Raw genomic sequence first — 16,008 nt, 5'->3', positions numbered from 1 at the left:
AGGTGCCTCACAGCACCTTGTACACCAGTCACAGGGGTGTGTCCTCACTGATAGCAGCTGTGGACCCAGCTGTGCCCCAGGTGCCTCACAGCACCCTGTAAACCAGCCACAGGGGTGTGTCCCCACTGATAGCAGCTGGTGGACCCAGCTGTGCCCCAGGTGCCTCACAGCACCTTGTACACCAGCCACAGGGGTGTGTCCTCACTGATAGCAGCTGTGGACCCAGCTGTGCCAGGGCATCGCTTCTCCTCCCTCTAGCCACATTTTCTGTCTCTTTCCTCTCCTTCCTTTCTGTCTCCATTTCCCTTTCCCGTGGCCCCACAGTTGCCATATATCAAATTCCCTCACCATGTGCTCTTTCATGTCTCCTGAGGCCCGCCCCTCCCTAGATGTAAATGGCACATTTAGCTGGGAAGACAGCTGACTTGCAATCTGACCAAAGCGATCTGCAGAAGGAGTTGATGGATGGCGGGTCGGCCAGCTCACCACTGTGGCCTTGCTTTATGTGTTCCTCTGTGATTTCATCAGCTCTACGGAGGGAAAATTGGACTTGTTTGTGTGAGGGACTCTTACACAGGACCTGTCATTGCTTGAGTTTCTGTGGGTTTAAACTCCAAACGTTGCACATTAAGGGTAACCTTCGAATCATATTGTATGAGAAAAAAAATCCATTTTCAATAAAGGGGGGAGATGACAAAAAGTCCCAGGGACCTGAACACAAGTTGAAAGGAGGGTGCTTCTGTGAGTAGTGGGTGGAGTTCTTGACAAGCATGAACCTATATGTCATGTCTTCGTCTGTATCCTTTGCAATATCTGTGGATAACCCGGCAGCAGCTTCCATCGATATTGCTACTGAAGCAATGCTTAGGATGTGGTTATCATCATATGGTACTGATATATGATGATGTAAGTCAGGAGTAAAAGGATCAATCAGCTAATTGTCACTCCCAGCCTGCACAGCAATCCCATTGGACTCCATTCTGGCCCTGATGTTTTTATATTGTTTGTCTTGACAATCCCCAGGGATAAGGAACTGGGTCTTTGTTTGCTTTTCTGTAAACTGGTATGATGGCCGCTAAGTAGGTTCTAAATTTTCCTCGGCTATGATTAGCTACACAATAGACAATAATTATGGCTGCTGGAGCTTGAGACAGTGTAGGAACTGTATCCGTAGCTGAGCCTTATTTATCAAATGCTGTCAGCATAATCAATGCACTAACCATATCCCAGAGAAACACAACTGTTCATGTAAATGGCGCTGTCTGCATCTGCAGAAAGAGTACAGAGCTTTAAATCCTTCACAGGCAGCAGGGAGAGAGAGAGAGAGAGAGAGAGAGAGAGAGAGAGACTACACTTGGCCTTGGGTTTTGAATCCTCAAAGCCTGCCCCACAGTAACACACCTTCTCCAGCTAGGCCACATCTTCTACTCCTCTCCAAACAGTTCCACTAACTGGTGACAGAAACAATAAAAAGAAAGATTTGTTTGGTTCACTGTTTCAGTCGCTCAGCTCAACTCAGGGTGGAGCAAATGTGTGGCAATGGCCATTCATCACGGTAAGGAGTGGGATAGGAACCTGGGGCTTGGCTTAACCTTCCATTGTGTAAGTTTCCTCTGAGACTGACACATTCCATCCTGCAGATGTGCTCTTTAAACAGGAAGGTAAGCAACTCAACTCAGGAAGTTCCTGAAACTGACCAGACTCACAAGATCCACCTCTTCCAGAGTTAGCAATAAAAGCTGAGAGGCCTGCTCTGAGGAAGGGAATTTGAGCTGCCAAGAGGACTCTGGGACCAGACGCCTGGAAGAAGCAGGCGCCGGCTGAGCTGCCAGGAAGAGGTTTAGACCTGAGCGTTTGCAAAGGACACCCTCCAACCTGCTGCACTGCCTGCAGGCTGTGCAGGGTGCTCCAGGCTCCCTGGGTTTGTGCTGTCACCCATGCTGGTGAGTGCTTTGGTGAGACAGCTGTCTTAGAGTTATTCCTGCTTCTGGAAGTAACCCCTCACGCATATTCCTGAAGTCACTCCAATAATGAGACAGCTGTCTTAGAGTTATTCCTGCTTCTGGAAGTAACCCCTCACGCATATTCCTGAAGTCACTCCAATAATGAGACAGCTGTCTTAGAGTTATTCCTGCTTCTGGAAGTAACCCCTCACGCATATTCCTGAAGTCACTCCAATAAAACTCATTGACTCACAACTTGGACTTTGGTGGTTTCCAAACTTTGGTCGATTGTGGGTTCTGTATTTGGGGTGAGTGGACACGTGTTTTGCATCTCCCCAGGACACCGAAGGCCTTCTCGTACTTCCATGATCTGTGTTTTATCAGCTAAAGTTCCCATGGCCCTCCGAAATCGCTCCAGCAGCGGGGGCCCAGCGTTTCAAGCATGGCCATGTGGGGACCACTCACACAGGGGCCAGAGCAGCGCCCTTGTCTGAGCTCCCACATACGTATAAGCCTGGCATGGCAGGGTACCTGACAGTTTTAATGAAGGACTTAGCAGGTGTGATTAAGAATGGAGGAGAAGGGACATACCCTGCCTCATCTGAGTGGCTTCCACAGAGCACGAGGGAGCATGCAGGATAGAGGTAGACATGAGACAAGAAGATGCCAACGGAGAAGCTGGAGTGTGCCAGGGCTTGCCCCCAAGGAAGGCTAGACTACACCAGAAGATGTAAAAGACTCTAAAATAGCGTTCTCAGCCTGTGGTTCATGACCCCTCTGTGGGTTGAATGACCCTTTCACAGGGGCTCGAACATCAGCTATCCTGCAAATCTGATATTTACATTATGTTTCATAACAGCAGCAAAATTAAAGTTATGAAATAGTGATAGAATAATTTTATGCTAGGGGGGGTCACCACAACATGATTGTATTAAAGGGCCACAGCATTAGGAAGGCTGAGAACTGCTGCTCTAGAATGAATACAGCCTGTAGGCCTACTGTGAACTCCACAACTGTAGGAGCCTACATTTGTGTTTCCTCCAGGGACCTAACTGTGCTTGTTTGCCAGAGCAGCAGCGGAAAACTAGCAGAACATATCAATCCACCTCCAGGACCGTGTATGAGCATCAGATAAAATCAGCGTGTTGATTTTTTTTTTTTTTTTTGGTTTTTCGAGACAGGGTTTCTCTGTGGTTTTGGAGCCTGTCCTGGAACTAGCTCTGTAGACCAGGCTGATCTCGAACTCACAGAGATCCGCCTGTCTCTGCCTCCCCAGTGCTGGGATTAAAGGTGTGCGCCACCACCGCCCGGCTAGCGTGTTGATTTTTGTTGGTGGTGGTTTCTGAAAACAGGGTGTCTCTGTGTAACAGCCCTGACTGCCTGGGACTCACTTTGTAGACCAGACTGACTTTGAACTCACAGAGATCCACCTGCCTCTGCCTCCCCGGTGCTGGGATTCAAGGTGTGAGCTACCACCACCTGGCTCAGCTTGTTGAATTAATGTGGCTTCTGACACATTAGAAGAGGGGAACTTTGCAGTTATCATTTGATAAGGAGCTTTGTCCCTCGTGATGTAACATAAAACATAATTTTGTTTCCATCTTCTTTGAGTTATGCCTCATAGTTTCAGATATTAGGAAGGGCCAATGATAGACATGTAAGGGGTGGGGCGATGTAGCCATTGCCCCGACTCTCTTTATCTCTCTCAACTCTCACTAAAAAAGAATAAAAAGGTAGAAAGTGTTTGCGAACACTGGGAGAAGGCTAGGGCTTATGGCTAGGCACCTTCGTCATGAATGCCAGCAACAACTTCCACTATGGGGCTCTCCAAACTTAGGTTCAACAATCTGACTCAAATGTCTACACTGGAACTAAAAGCCAAGCATCACTTTTCTGTTAATGAAGCATTAAAATATTTAAACATTTTTAAAAGATGCCTGGGGCTGGAGAGATGGCTCAGAGGTTAAGAGCACTGACTGCTCTTCCGGAGGTCCTGAGTTCAATTCCCAGCAACCACATGGTGGCTCACAACCATCTGTAATGAGAGCTGGTGCCCTCTTCTGGCCTGTGGGCATAAATGGAGGCTAATCACTGTGTACATAATAAATAAATAAATAAATAAATAAATAAATAAATAAATAAATAAATAAATCTATCTTTACAAAAAAACCTTAAAAAAATAAAAAAAATAAAAAAATAAAAGATGCCTATAGATTTTCATAATTATTTAATGTAAAATCTTCCCCAGTTCATCACAATGGAGCAGTGACCAGCACTTTGCCCTCTTCAGGGCAAACAGGAGCAGCAATGGTGGTGAGGACAATAATCTACTTACAACTTAAGATGAATGAAAATTCACCATCGTAATTCATTTATTTTATAAGACATGCTTACAGTTCTAGGAGTTCATGAACCCTGAAAGGTGGGGCTCGCTATTTCCTTCTGTTGGTGAGAACCCCAGGTCCACACACTGCTCTATCCCAGTGTCATGCTGAAAACAGCTCCCCTATCCTGACGGCACAAGTTCATGCTCATGCTACATCTATTATACCGTCTTTGGGAATGTCCTTCCTTTAATGACCTGGACTGTGATTTGGGAATTCTTTCCAGCAGAGGGACCCGCTGTGGCCAGCTGGCCCTTGCGCATTAGGGAAATGAATCCAGCAATAGTGTGTGGAGCCCTAGAGTTAATCTGAGTTAAAAGCTGTGAGTGTGTGTGTGCGCGCACGTGCATATATGTACATGTGTCTGTGTGTGCGCACACGTGTGTGTGCCTGTGTGTGTGTGCCTGTGTGCATGTGCCTGTGTGTGTGCGTGTGTGCCTCTGTGTGTGTGCCTGAGTGTGTGCATACATGCACCCGTGTACGTATGTGCATGTGCCTATGTGTGTGCGTCTGCATATGTTTGGGATGGATTCACACTTTAGGTCTGTGAGGTGTCTCATACCCACAGCAATCCTTCTGCCTCAGTTTCTCAAGTAGGAGATTACAGATATGCATCAGCATAACAGATTTTATTTTAAAAAAGACCTTTTATGTAAATAAGAAGAATTTGGGCTTGGACTCGTGTTTCCTTTCTTTCCTCCTCTCCCCAACATTTATTTATTTTGGAGCCTGTTTCCAAGGACTTCAGAGTTAAGTTTTTCTGAAACTCACTGTGTATTTCCCATGCCAGCTGCAAACTTCACACAGCTAAGATAATGCTTCTCGGTTTAATTTTTTGTTGTGCTTTGAAGGTCTGTTATACAAACAGTGGATTCTCCAAGTTTGAGAGCCTGAATTCATTTGTTTCCAGCAATTATTCTTCATACAATACAAATTCATTTCCAGTTCTTCAAGGTGGTTTGACTTTAGCCAGTCTCCGAGCTGTCATTATATGCGCATTTCCTTTGTGGGGGGCTAAGAGTGAGATGAACACATTTAATACTCCCCTCAGGCGGGGAGGAGGCAGAAATCTTTAATAAATAAATAATACTCCCCTCAGTTTCTCTGAAGTGTGGATCGTTTTAGAGAAAGCCCAATTATGCTTTTAATTGTTTATGACTTTAATGTTATTGCTATAATCCTACAAAGCTTTCTTGTATGTTTATATCTTTTTTGTTTAAAAAAAAATCACAGCTAGCTAGGCATAATGGTGCATACTTTTAATCTCAGCACTTGGGAGGCAGAAGCAGGAGGATTTCTGAGTTCAGGGCCAGCCTGGTCTACAGGTGAGTTCCAGGACAATGAGGGCTACACAGAGAAAATCTGCCTTAACAAAACAAAACCCATAAAAGTAAAAATTCCCCAACTGTTGTTTGTGTTTTTCAAAAGCAGGAGCATATCCAGTGACACACATGCTGAGTGTCTGGTGACGCACCACGTTAGTCAGCGTCTGTCTGTCCGTCCATCGGTCTGTCCCTGACAACACACCAGAAAGTCACTTAGGAGGGGAGACTTTACTTTAGCTCTGACTATGGAGGTCTTCGAGCATGGGGGTTGGTTATGCTATTTGGGCTCCTGTGAGGCAGACTATCATAACAGGTAGCAAAGCTGATCATCTCATGCTGGCCAGCAGCAGAGAAACAACGGAAGGAGTGAGAGATGCCAGCAGCCTCCTTCCAGGGCACGGCTTCCCGAGGTCCATCAAACTGCACCAGCTGCAGACCACACCTTCAGCAGACATGTGGGACCCAAAGCGCCTGGGCACTGTGATTGCCTGCTTGTCTCCTAGTGCCTGGGAGGCCTCTGAGGAGGATTGTAGGAGCTGTAGGCCAGTGTGGGCTTCATAGCAAGACCCTGTCTCTAACAACAACGAAAACATCCAGGCCATAATACTATCTGTGTTTTTTTTTAAACCATTTGTGTACTTTAGGTTTTTTTTTTTTTATTTGTTTGCCTCCAACTCCTTATGTAGCTCAGTCTGGCCTCAAATATTTGCCTCACAATGTATACATGCATTTGAATGCATTACTGTGCTGATATACCATTAGAGACGCATCCTGCAAGCATAACACTGCGTTATATGTCCCAAGATGTATATATACGTGGAATATATATGTGGAACTTATATAAATATGTCTTGGAACACATAGCATGCGCACACACGTACACACACACTCACACACAGCCATTCTTGCAATCCAGAGGTGTTCTAAAATCAATGTGGTTTTAAACTCATACTTCAATTAGCAGCGTTTTCCCTCCTTCCTGGCAGTGTACTGCCGAGCAGTGCAGCATCTTAACTTCAGAAGAGTAGTAAAACTGGAGTAGCTACAACGTGTACCAAGACTGTGGTATGCATTTAAAGAGCCTGCCTCACTTTAATCCTCTAGGAATGTCCGACCAAGATTGCTCTTCAGAGAATAGAAAAGCTTATGGAACTTGCCCTGTGGCTTATCAGCGTCACCATCCTCTGTGGCGTGCTGGTAGCCTCCAGCTCTCAGGACACAGCTTTGACTTGCACACCATTTGCTGATTTCCTGGTGCAGATTCTCTCACCACCACCATGAGCTCCCTAGACATAGGGTTAGGAAGATGTATTCAAACTACTCTTCTGCAGACCGTGCTGACGTGAGTCCCATCCCCACCCCACCCCACCCTTTGTTTTTTTAAGACAAGGTTGTTTCTTTACGTAGCCCTAGCAGTCCCGGAACTCACTTAGTAGACCAGGCTGGCTTTGAACTCTGAGACTTACCTGCCTCTGCCTCTGCCTCTGCCTCTGGAGTGCTGGAATTAAAGTCGTGTGCCCTGAGACAATGGGGATGTTCTCTCAAGAACTCACCAAGGCCAGCTGGCCTGGGTCTGAAAAAGCATGGGATAAAACCGGACTCTCTGAACATAGCGGACAATGAGGACTACTGAGAACTCAAGAACAATGGCAATGGGTTTCTGATCCTACTGCACATACTGGCTTTGTAAGAGCCTAGGCAGTTTGGATGCTCACCTTACTAGACCTGGATGGAGGTGGGCGGTCCTTGGACTTCCCACAGGGCAGGGAACCCTGATTGCTCTTCCAGCTAATGAGGGAGGAAGAACTTGACTGGGGGAGGGGGAGGGAAATGGGAGGCGGTGGCGGGGAGGAGGCAGAAATCCTTAATAAATAAATAAATTTTAAAAAAATAAATAAATAAAGTTTTGTGCCACCACCGACCCTCTGGGCCCCAGCTTCTAAATACTCTCCATATGCCAAGCATTGCTACATGTAGCTTTCCAGGCGTCTCCACTTGGGCGCCCTGCTCATTCCTCTAGCTCTGTGAGAAAGAGAATCCTTTGACAAGCGTTTGGCATTCTCTTTGACAATCATTATTGAGCCCAATGAAAGTAAACCCAGAATTTTAATAAATAATGGTTGAGAACCGCAAAAGCACTGACGGGTCAGCAAAAGAGCTCCGCAGGTAAAGGTGCTGCCAGGAAGGCTTGGAGCCCTGAGCGCAAGCTCTGGAACCCAGGGGAGGAGAGAAGCGACTCTTGTCGGTGTCCTCAGATCTGCCGCAGTTCGTGTGTGTCTGTATTCACTACACACATACACACGCACGTGCACATGCGTGTGCGCACAGTAATAACTATGAAGATGACAAATAAAGTTAAATGACGGCCCCAAGACTCTATTTTCCTTGTAAGCTAACACACTGACCTGCTGTGGGCCCACAGCTTATTGTCACAGCTCTTTCAGATCAGAGAGCATGGACTTTATTTGGCACATGAAAGTGCAGTCATAGCATTGAGGTATTTTGTTTTGCTTTTCTTCCCCCAACAGTCGCTTGAGTCCCAGTGCCTATTAAGTGACGTAAACAGGGCTGCATATTTGGTGGTGGCATTCTAGGGCAAAAAACCTGATGTCCTGCAGCCAATCTTTTTATCACAGGTAGTAAATCTGCCTAACTTTTGTCTTGGGAGAAAACACTGTCTTGTAACGTCTGTAAGCAGAACTGTCCTCTTCTTAGTAGAAACACACTGTCTCTGTTTTCCAAGAGTGTTCTTGAAGAGATACTCTGGGTGAGAATGATCTGAAATTCTGTCACGACACAAGACCCCAGGAGAATTCCCTGTGAGCTTTCTCTGATTGACATGGCCCATAGTTCCTGGGAGGAAGCCCATTTGTCTCTCACAGATTAATTAGGATATTATTTTGGGGATTCCAAGTGCAGCAGGATGAGGTTAACCCGCGGTACTCAGCACAACCGTGCTTCTGGAAGTTGTGAATCCACTAGACTGAGCAAATCCTTGAAACTATCAGGGGGCCAGACAGATTTAAGGTGTCTCCACTGACTTTTCAGTTGGCCCAAGTAACCCACGTGTCCTAGGATCACATAGACAGTAAAGAAGATTTCTAGGACATTTGAGTTGCCCGTGACAACCCCCGCTAGTCGGCGGAGATGTTCTGAATAGAATCCGAAAGCCAAGGTGGCGTCACTAGTCATTGTGGCTAAAATGGAAATTTTTTTTTTTTTTTTTGGTTTTTCGAGACAGGGTTTCTCTGTGGCTTTGGAGCCTATCCTGGGACTAGCTTTGTAGACCAGGCTGGTCTCGAACTCACAGAGATCCGCCTGCCTCTGCCTCCAGAGTGCTGGGATTAAAGGCATGCGCCACCATCAGCCGGCTTTAAAATGGAAAATTTTATTTACCTTCTGTGCATGTGTGTGTGTGTGCACACGTGCGTGTATGTATGTGTTCAGTTGTGCATGTGCACTTAGTTGCAAATGTGAAGGTCGGAGGGTCATCTTGCCAAGTGCCTTCTTCAAGCTTCCTCCACCTTACTTTTTAAGTGAGACAGGCTCTCCCATGGAACCCAAGGCCTTCCAGGTCAGCTAGAATGGCTAGCCAACAAGCCCCACTCCTTGCATTTCTGCCTCCCAGCGCTGGACTTACAGATTCATGCTGCTGTGCCCAGCTTTTGATGTGGGGGATTCAAACTCGGGTCCCATTGCTTGTGCAGAAAGTGCTTTAGCAACAGAACCGTCTCCCTAACCCTCGGAATTACATTTTTAATCATAAGAAAACTTTCTCTGGTGTGCGCTTTGCTATGAATCACATCTGGAAATCCCCTGGAAATTTCCTGAAGCGTTTAAGTCTCATTTGGGGGAGTTTGCTGCTGTTGAAGGCTACAAAACTCTGGATAGTGTTGCCTTAAATGCTTAGAGGTTTTTTTTACGGTGACAGCTGTAGGCGAGAGAAGAAAGTTAGTGCCATTCCAGGCCATCCTTGTTCTAGACTGTCTTTTCTAGGATGATTGTATTATGAACATTCTTGGAAGACAAAATGTCCTCAGAAGAAATAGGCAGGCATATCTACAGCCCTATAAGATACACTTCCACGTGGTAAGTATTGCGCTGTTAATAATTTTTGAGGTCCCCAAGTGGAATCAGCATCAACCAGGGGCAACAGGTTGGCAGTAAATCCAATGTGACCTCCCAGTAGTTGGTGTTCTTGGGTCCCCGGTTCAGTTTGACCAAGTCCAAATCTTATTTTCAAGGGACCATGTAGGGCAGCAGACCTAGCATATCCTGTCTGTTCTTCCAACCAGCCAGGCAGTCATCTGTCTCTAGAGGACTGCCCTGGGTAGCACAGGCTGGTCTCAAACTCATGATCCCCCTGCCTTAGCCTCTTGACTCTGAGATTGGAAGTGTGCCGCCATGCCCAGCTCATCTGATACTATGGTCAGAGAAGTGGCGAAAGCGTCCAGAGGTGTTGGCAGGTGTATTGCCTGGGAGTTATGGACATAGAGACCGTTCCCTGTAGTTCCAAAAGGTGGGTGCAAGGGAACTGTGAGTAAACTATGGGCAGAAATATCTGGTGGGGGTCGGTGGCTCACAGTCAAATCGAAGGCACCAGTGGTGTCCAAGGGAGCTTTGAGTGAGGATGTGTTTCTCCAAGGGAAGACCACTCTACTCCCGGAAAATTAGTGTGTCCCTTCCTGGGAACTATGGATTCTCCTTGCTTCCAGCCATCTTCTGCCTGTACCCAGAAGGGTCAAGGACAAGAGAGACAAACTTATTTTTACAGGAGATCAATTATGCTCTGTATTTTGACCAGTGTGTCTTATACTTGAAAATGTGAGAAGTGTATTCAAAGTAGGAATCACTGTCCTTCTCTCTGGGATGTAGCAAGCCAACAGGAAAATCCAGGTGGCCAAAACACACTTTACTAATAGTCTAGGTTTCCTTTAAGCTAATCTGCCTTTTAGAGTTTGTAAAAAACCACCCAGAATAGATTCTCATTTAGGAAAAGATAGAAACATCCTGCCCAGGAGAGCCCAGGAACACTGAGTCTTCCTCATAGACCCAAGCAATTCCCTGCCCCTTCAGTCACGGTAATTATTCAAGGAAGGCTGAGAGGAGGTCTCTATAGGAACAGCCACATTTATTGATCAAAGTGATTGCTGAGGGTTCTGATCCAGGACAAAGGGAGAAAGAGACTGTTCCTACGTTGACAATTCCACAGGGCTGTGGATAGTAGAGAAGTGTGGGAGATCCATGAGCTATTGAGTGGCCATTATCACAAGTAGCATCATTATGAGACTACTAATAATCCAGGAAGTCACAGAGATTAATTTCAAGTGCTACAGTGGTGTTCCTGGAGTCAGTGATGGGGTTTGCTTGCCAGTGCTGCAAATGGAAAGTATCTCTCCAGGCCTGGCCTGGGAGTAAGTCACAACTCTCGGGCCAGGCTCAGTGAGGCGCTGGACGATAGCAGAATTTCCGTCGTATTTCTGATGTGAGTTCCACATCTTGGTGTCTCACCCAGATTCAGTCTCGGCTCCACTGGCTAGAAAATCAATGGGATTTACACAAGGTCCAAGCTGACCTGGAATACAGACCGTAATGCTAATATCCTTTCCTGGTTGTGACTAAAAGGAAATCCAGTGTCTTCAGAAAATCCGGGAGCCCGGGAGGACAAACTACTGGCCCTGGAGAGGATCTATGGTGCAGATGAGGTTAGAAAGGCAGAGTCTGATCTGTCCAAGGAGGAGACACCAAGATCCATGTGGATCTGCAGAAGAATTTCAAGATATCTGTGAGCAACCTGTTATCTGTTAGTTGTCCAAGGCAGAGTTTTATTATGTATCCCTGGGTATTTTGAAACTCTGTAGATCAGACAGGCCTTGACCAAGATCCACCAGCCTCGGCCTCCTCAGTGCTGGGACTAAAGGGGTGCAACACCACTGCCTGGCAGTTAATACTATATTAAAACAGATTTTTCTAAGTAAAAATTATTTTCAATTTAAAAAAAAGTCAGTGTTGTAATGTCTATCAGATAGGCTCACAGTTCTGATTTAGTTCTTCAGTCAAAGGCTGAGAAGTTGTACCCAATACTGACCTCCAGAAGCACAATACAGCAGAGGTTGAGGGAGCACAATGCTCACAGTAGACTTTGCATGAAGACGATAGAGCCCCTTCCACTGGCCACCAGCTTCACTTTTGAGCTAATTCATAGCAAATATGCATAGGTCAGCAGTCTCTATGGGGGTTTCTAGTACTTTGAGGTGAGGGAAGTTCCGCAGCTGAGATAAGGCAATCACGAGGTTTCTCTTCTTTCCCTGGACCAGGTTCAGAGTGTTGCAATGGTGGATTGCAATGTAAGTAGCAGAGAAAATCTAAGGCATTAACAAGCAGGGTGGAAGTGTTGAAAGTTCTTAGTCACTAGAAACGCCTGTGCCACACTTCTGGGAGGCCACGGAAGGAGTCTAGACCTTGATTAACAGCAGCGCTGATGAGCTCCGAAGTGGCACCTATTACTCTAAGATACGTGGGATGACGTGACCAGGCCAAGGATGGGGCAAGGACTTGGCTGGTTGAGGTAATTGACTTCTCTGGATACACAAGAGTTGCTGGAGAAAAAGGGGTGTTGGTGACAGGGAAGGGAGGAAGGGAGACAGCAGAAGGACGAAGGAGAAGAGGGAGATCTGGACAAACACAGCTACCGGGGCCTGTTGTAATTGGTGAGGCGGGGCTGCCTCCCCAGCACCCCGCTGCCTGCAAGGCTAGCTTTACCCGAAATAATTACACGGACACTGTATTCTTTTAATCACTGCTTGGCCCATTTCTATGTAGCCTCTTCTAGGCTAACTCTCGCACCTGGACTAGCCCATTTCTAATAATCTGCTGTAGCACAGCTAGGTGTGCTTACCGGGAAGATTCTAGCCTACATCCATCCTGGGTCGGAGCTTCATCGCATGTGCCTCAGAGAGCAGAGCTCTCACCTCTGCCCGCAAGAGTGGAGCATCGTGTCTCTCTGAGGCCTCTGCCACCAAGAGGAGAGCTGTCGAGTCTGACCTCACTTCCTCTTCCTCCCAGCATTCTGTTCTGTTTACTCCTCCCACCTATATTCTAACCAATGAGGGCCAAGCAGTTTCTTTTTATTTAACCAATGACCTTCCTCCATCAGGGGCCAAGCTTGGGAGGCTGGTTGAGAAAGGGAGTATAGTTTGTTGTTGCTGAAGCTTGTTAAATTGTGAATTAGCTTGGACTAACCTGTTTTTATGAAGAAATTACTGGATTGAAAATTTGTTTGGAAGTCTCTGCTTACAAATAAAAAAAACTGACTGTTCCCTGGGCCTGAGAAAGCTTCTTTATTTTCTCTCCAGGAACCTGCTCAGTGACTACTGCCCAAGTGTTTCCCAGTGTGGCCCATGGTGGCCCAAGTGACCCTTGGTGACATAATGCATTCAGAAAGGAGCTTGTCCTTTAATGGAAGCAGAAAGAGTATTTATACTGAGATGAAGCAGTGAGGACTGGTAAGAATAAGTCCACAGAGATGCTGGGACACTTGGTGCTTCACAACTCCTAATCAGCGCCTCGGACTCCCAACCAGCGTGTACCCCTCACAGGCATAGAAGAGAGAACATTCTCTCTGGATCAAAGCCATGCTTCCATAGTGTTCCACTTTACTTAGGAGATGTGAGAAGAGCAGGACTGAGCCAGTGACCTGGGTGAGAGCAGGCCTGAGGCAGCTAACTCCACAGGAGCAGGACTGAACCAGCAGCCTGGGCCAGAGTGGGCCTGGACCCTAGAAGCACACGTAGTGACCAACTGGGTAACTGGAACTGTGACACTGACTGCACCATGAGGAGCAACCATCTGAGTCTAGAATCTACCGGCACCTGGAAGATTAATCACCAGAGTCACAGACAGATCCAACTACACCAATTAGAGGAAAAGAAGGGTAGACAAGGTAAGACACTCAACACCACAAAGAGCATCATGATACCAGTAAAATCTAATGACCATACAACAGCAAGACTTGAACAACCAAATATAGATGAAGCAGAAGAAAATAACCTAAAAAGTAACTTCAGGAGAATGAGACCCTTAAAGAGGAAATGAGAAGTTCCCTCAAAGAGATGGAGGAAAAAACAAACAAAAAATTGGAAGACATCAGCAAATCCCTTAAAGAAAATAATGAAAAAGCAATCAAACATATGAAAGAAACATTCAAAACTTGAAAACTGAAATAGAGATAATAAAGAAAACACAAGCTAATGGAATTATAGAAACAGAAACCATGAGGAAACGATCAGGAACCACAAATGCAAGCATAAACAGCAGAATACAAGAGATGGAAGCAAGAATCTCAAGCACTGAAGACACGATAGAGGAAATAGACTCCAGTCAAAGAAAACATTAAATCTAACAAAAACTTAACAAAATATGCAGGAAATATGGGACACCATGAAAAGACCAAACCTAAGAATAATTGCAATAGAAGAAGGAGAAGTAGTTCTACTCAAAAGCACAGAAAATATATTTACCAAAATCATAGAAGAAAAATTTCCCAACCTAAAGAAAGATACAAGAAGCTTACATTTGGATCAAAACAAAAACAAAAAAACAAGTCCTCTTGCCACATAATAATCAAAACACTAAACTTACAGAATAAAGAAAGAATATTAAGAGCTACAAAGGGACTCGGGAGGCAGAGGCAGGCGGATCTCTGTGAGTTCGAGACCAGCCTGGTCTACAGAGCTAGTTCCAGGACAGGCTCCAAAACCACAGAGAAACCCTGTCTCGAAAAACCAAAAAAAAAAAAAAGAGCTACAAAGGAAAAAGGCCAAGTAACATATAAAGGCAGACCTATCAGAATTACACCTGACTTCTCAATGGAGACAATGAAAGTCAGAAGGTCCTGATCAAGTGTTATACAGACATTAAAGAGACCACAGATGCCATCCCAAACTTCTATATCCAGCAATACTTTCAATCACCATTGAAGAACAAAACAAGTTATTCCATGACAAAACAAGATTTAACTATTACCTAGTCACAAACCCAGCCCTACACAAAGTACTAGAAGGAAAACTCCAACACAAGGAAGTTAATTATATCAACAAAAACACAGACAATTGATGATCTCACAGCAGCAAATCCCAAAGAAGGGAAAAACACACGAATTAACATCACCAACAATGAAAACTAAATTAACAGGAGATAACAATCACTGGTCATTAATATTCCTTAATATAAATGGACTCAATTCACCTATAAAAAGACACAGACTAACAGATTGGATACAAAAACAGAATCCATCCTTCTGTTGCATACAAGAAACACATCTCATCTTCAAAGACAGACATCGCCTCAGAGTAAAGGGTTGGGAAAAATTTTTTTACAATCAAATGGTCCTAAGAAACAAGCTGGTGTAATTATCCTAATATCGAACAAAATAGACTTCAAACTAAAATCAATCAAAAGAAACAAAGAAGGATATTTCATATTAGTCACAGGAAAAATCCATCAAGAGAAAATCTCAATACTGAACATCTATGCCCCAAATACAAAAGCACCCTCCTATGTAAAAGAAACACTACTAAAGCTTAAATCATACATTAAACCCCACACACTAATAGTGGGAGACTTCAACACCCCACTCTTACGACTGGACTGGTCAGTCAGACAAAAAATGAACAGAGAAATAAGGGAACAAACAGATGTCATGACTCAAATGGACTTAACAGACATCTATAGAATATTCCATCCAATCATAAAAGAATATACCTTCTTCTCAGCACCTCATGGAACCTTCTCAAAAACTGACCTCATACTCGGTAACAAAACAAACCTCAACAGATACAAAAAATTGGAATAACCCCATGTATCTTATCAAATCACCATGGCTTAAAGCTAGAATTCAACAGCAGCACTAATTCCAGAAAGCCCACAAACACATGGAAATTAAACAATGCTCACCTGAATCATCAATGGCTCAAGGAAGAAATAAAGGGAGAAATTAAAGACTTCCTAAATTTCAATGAAAATAACCACACAACATACCCAAATTTATGGGACACAATGAAAGCAGTGTTAAGAGGAAAATTCATAGCACTAAACGCCTACATAAAGAAGCTGGAAAAATCCTACACTAATGAATTAACAATATTTGAAAACTTTAAAACAAAAAGAATTAAGCTTACTCAAGAAATCTAGATGGAAGGAAATAATCAAATTGAAAGCTGAAACCAGCGAACTAGAAACAAAACAATACAAAGAATCAATGAGACGAAGAGTTGGTTCTTTGAAAAAATCAACAAAATAGACAAACCTTTATCCAAACTGACCAAAAGGCAGAGAGAGAATATCCAAATTGACAAA

This window comes from Microtus ochrogaster, linkage group LG5 (assembly GCF_000317375.1).
Source record: "Microtus ochrogaster isolate Prairie Vole_2 linkage group LG5, MicOch1.0, whole genome shotgun sequence".
Taxonomy (NCBI): Eukaryota; Metazoa; Chordata; class Mammalia; order Rodentia; family Cricetidae; genus Microtus; species Microtus ochrogaster.
This window is presented reverse-complemented; position numbering follows the sequence as displayed.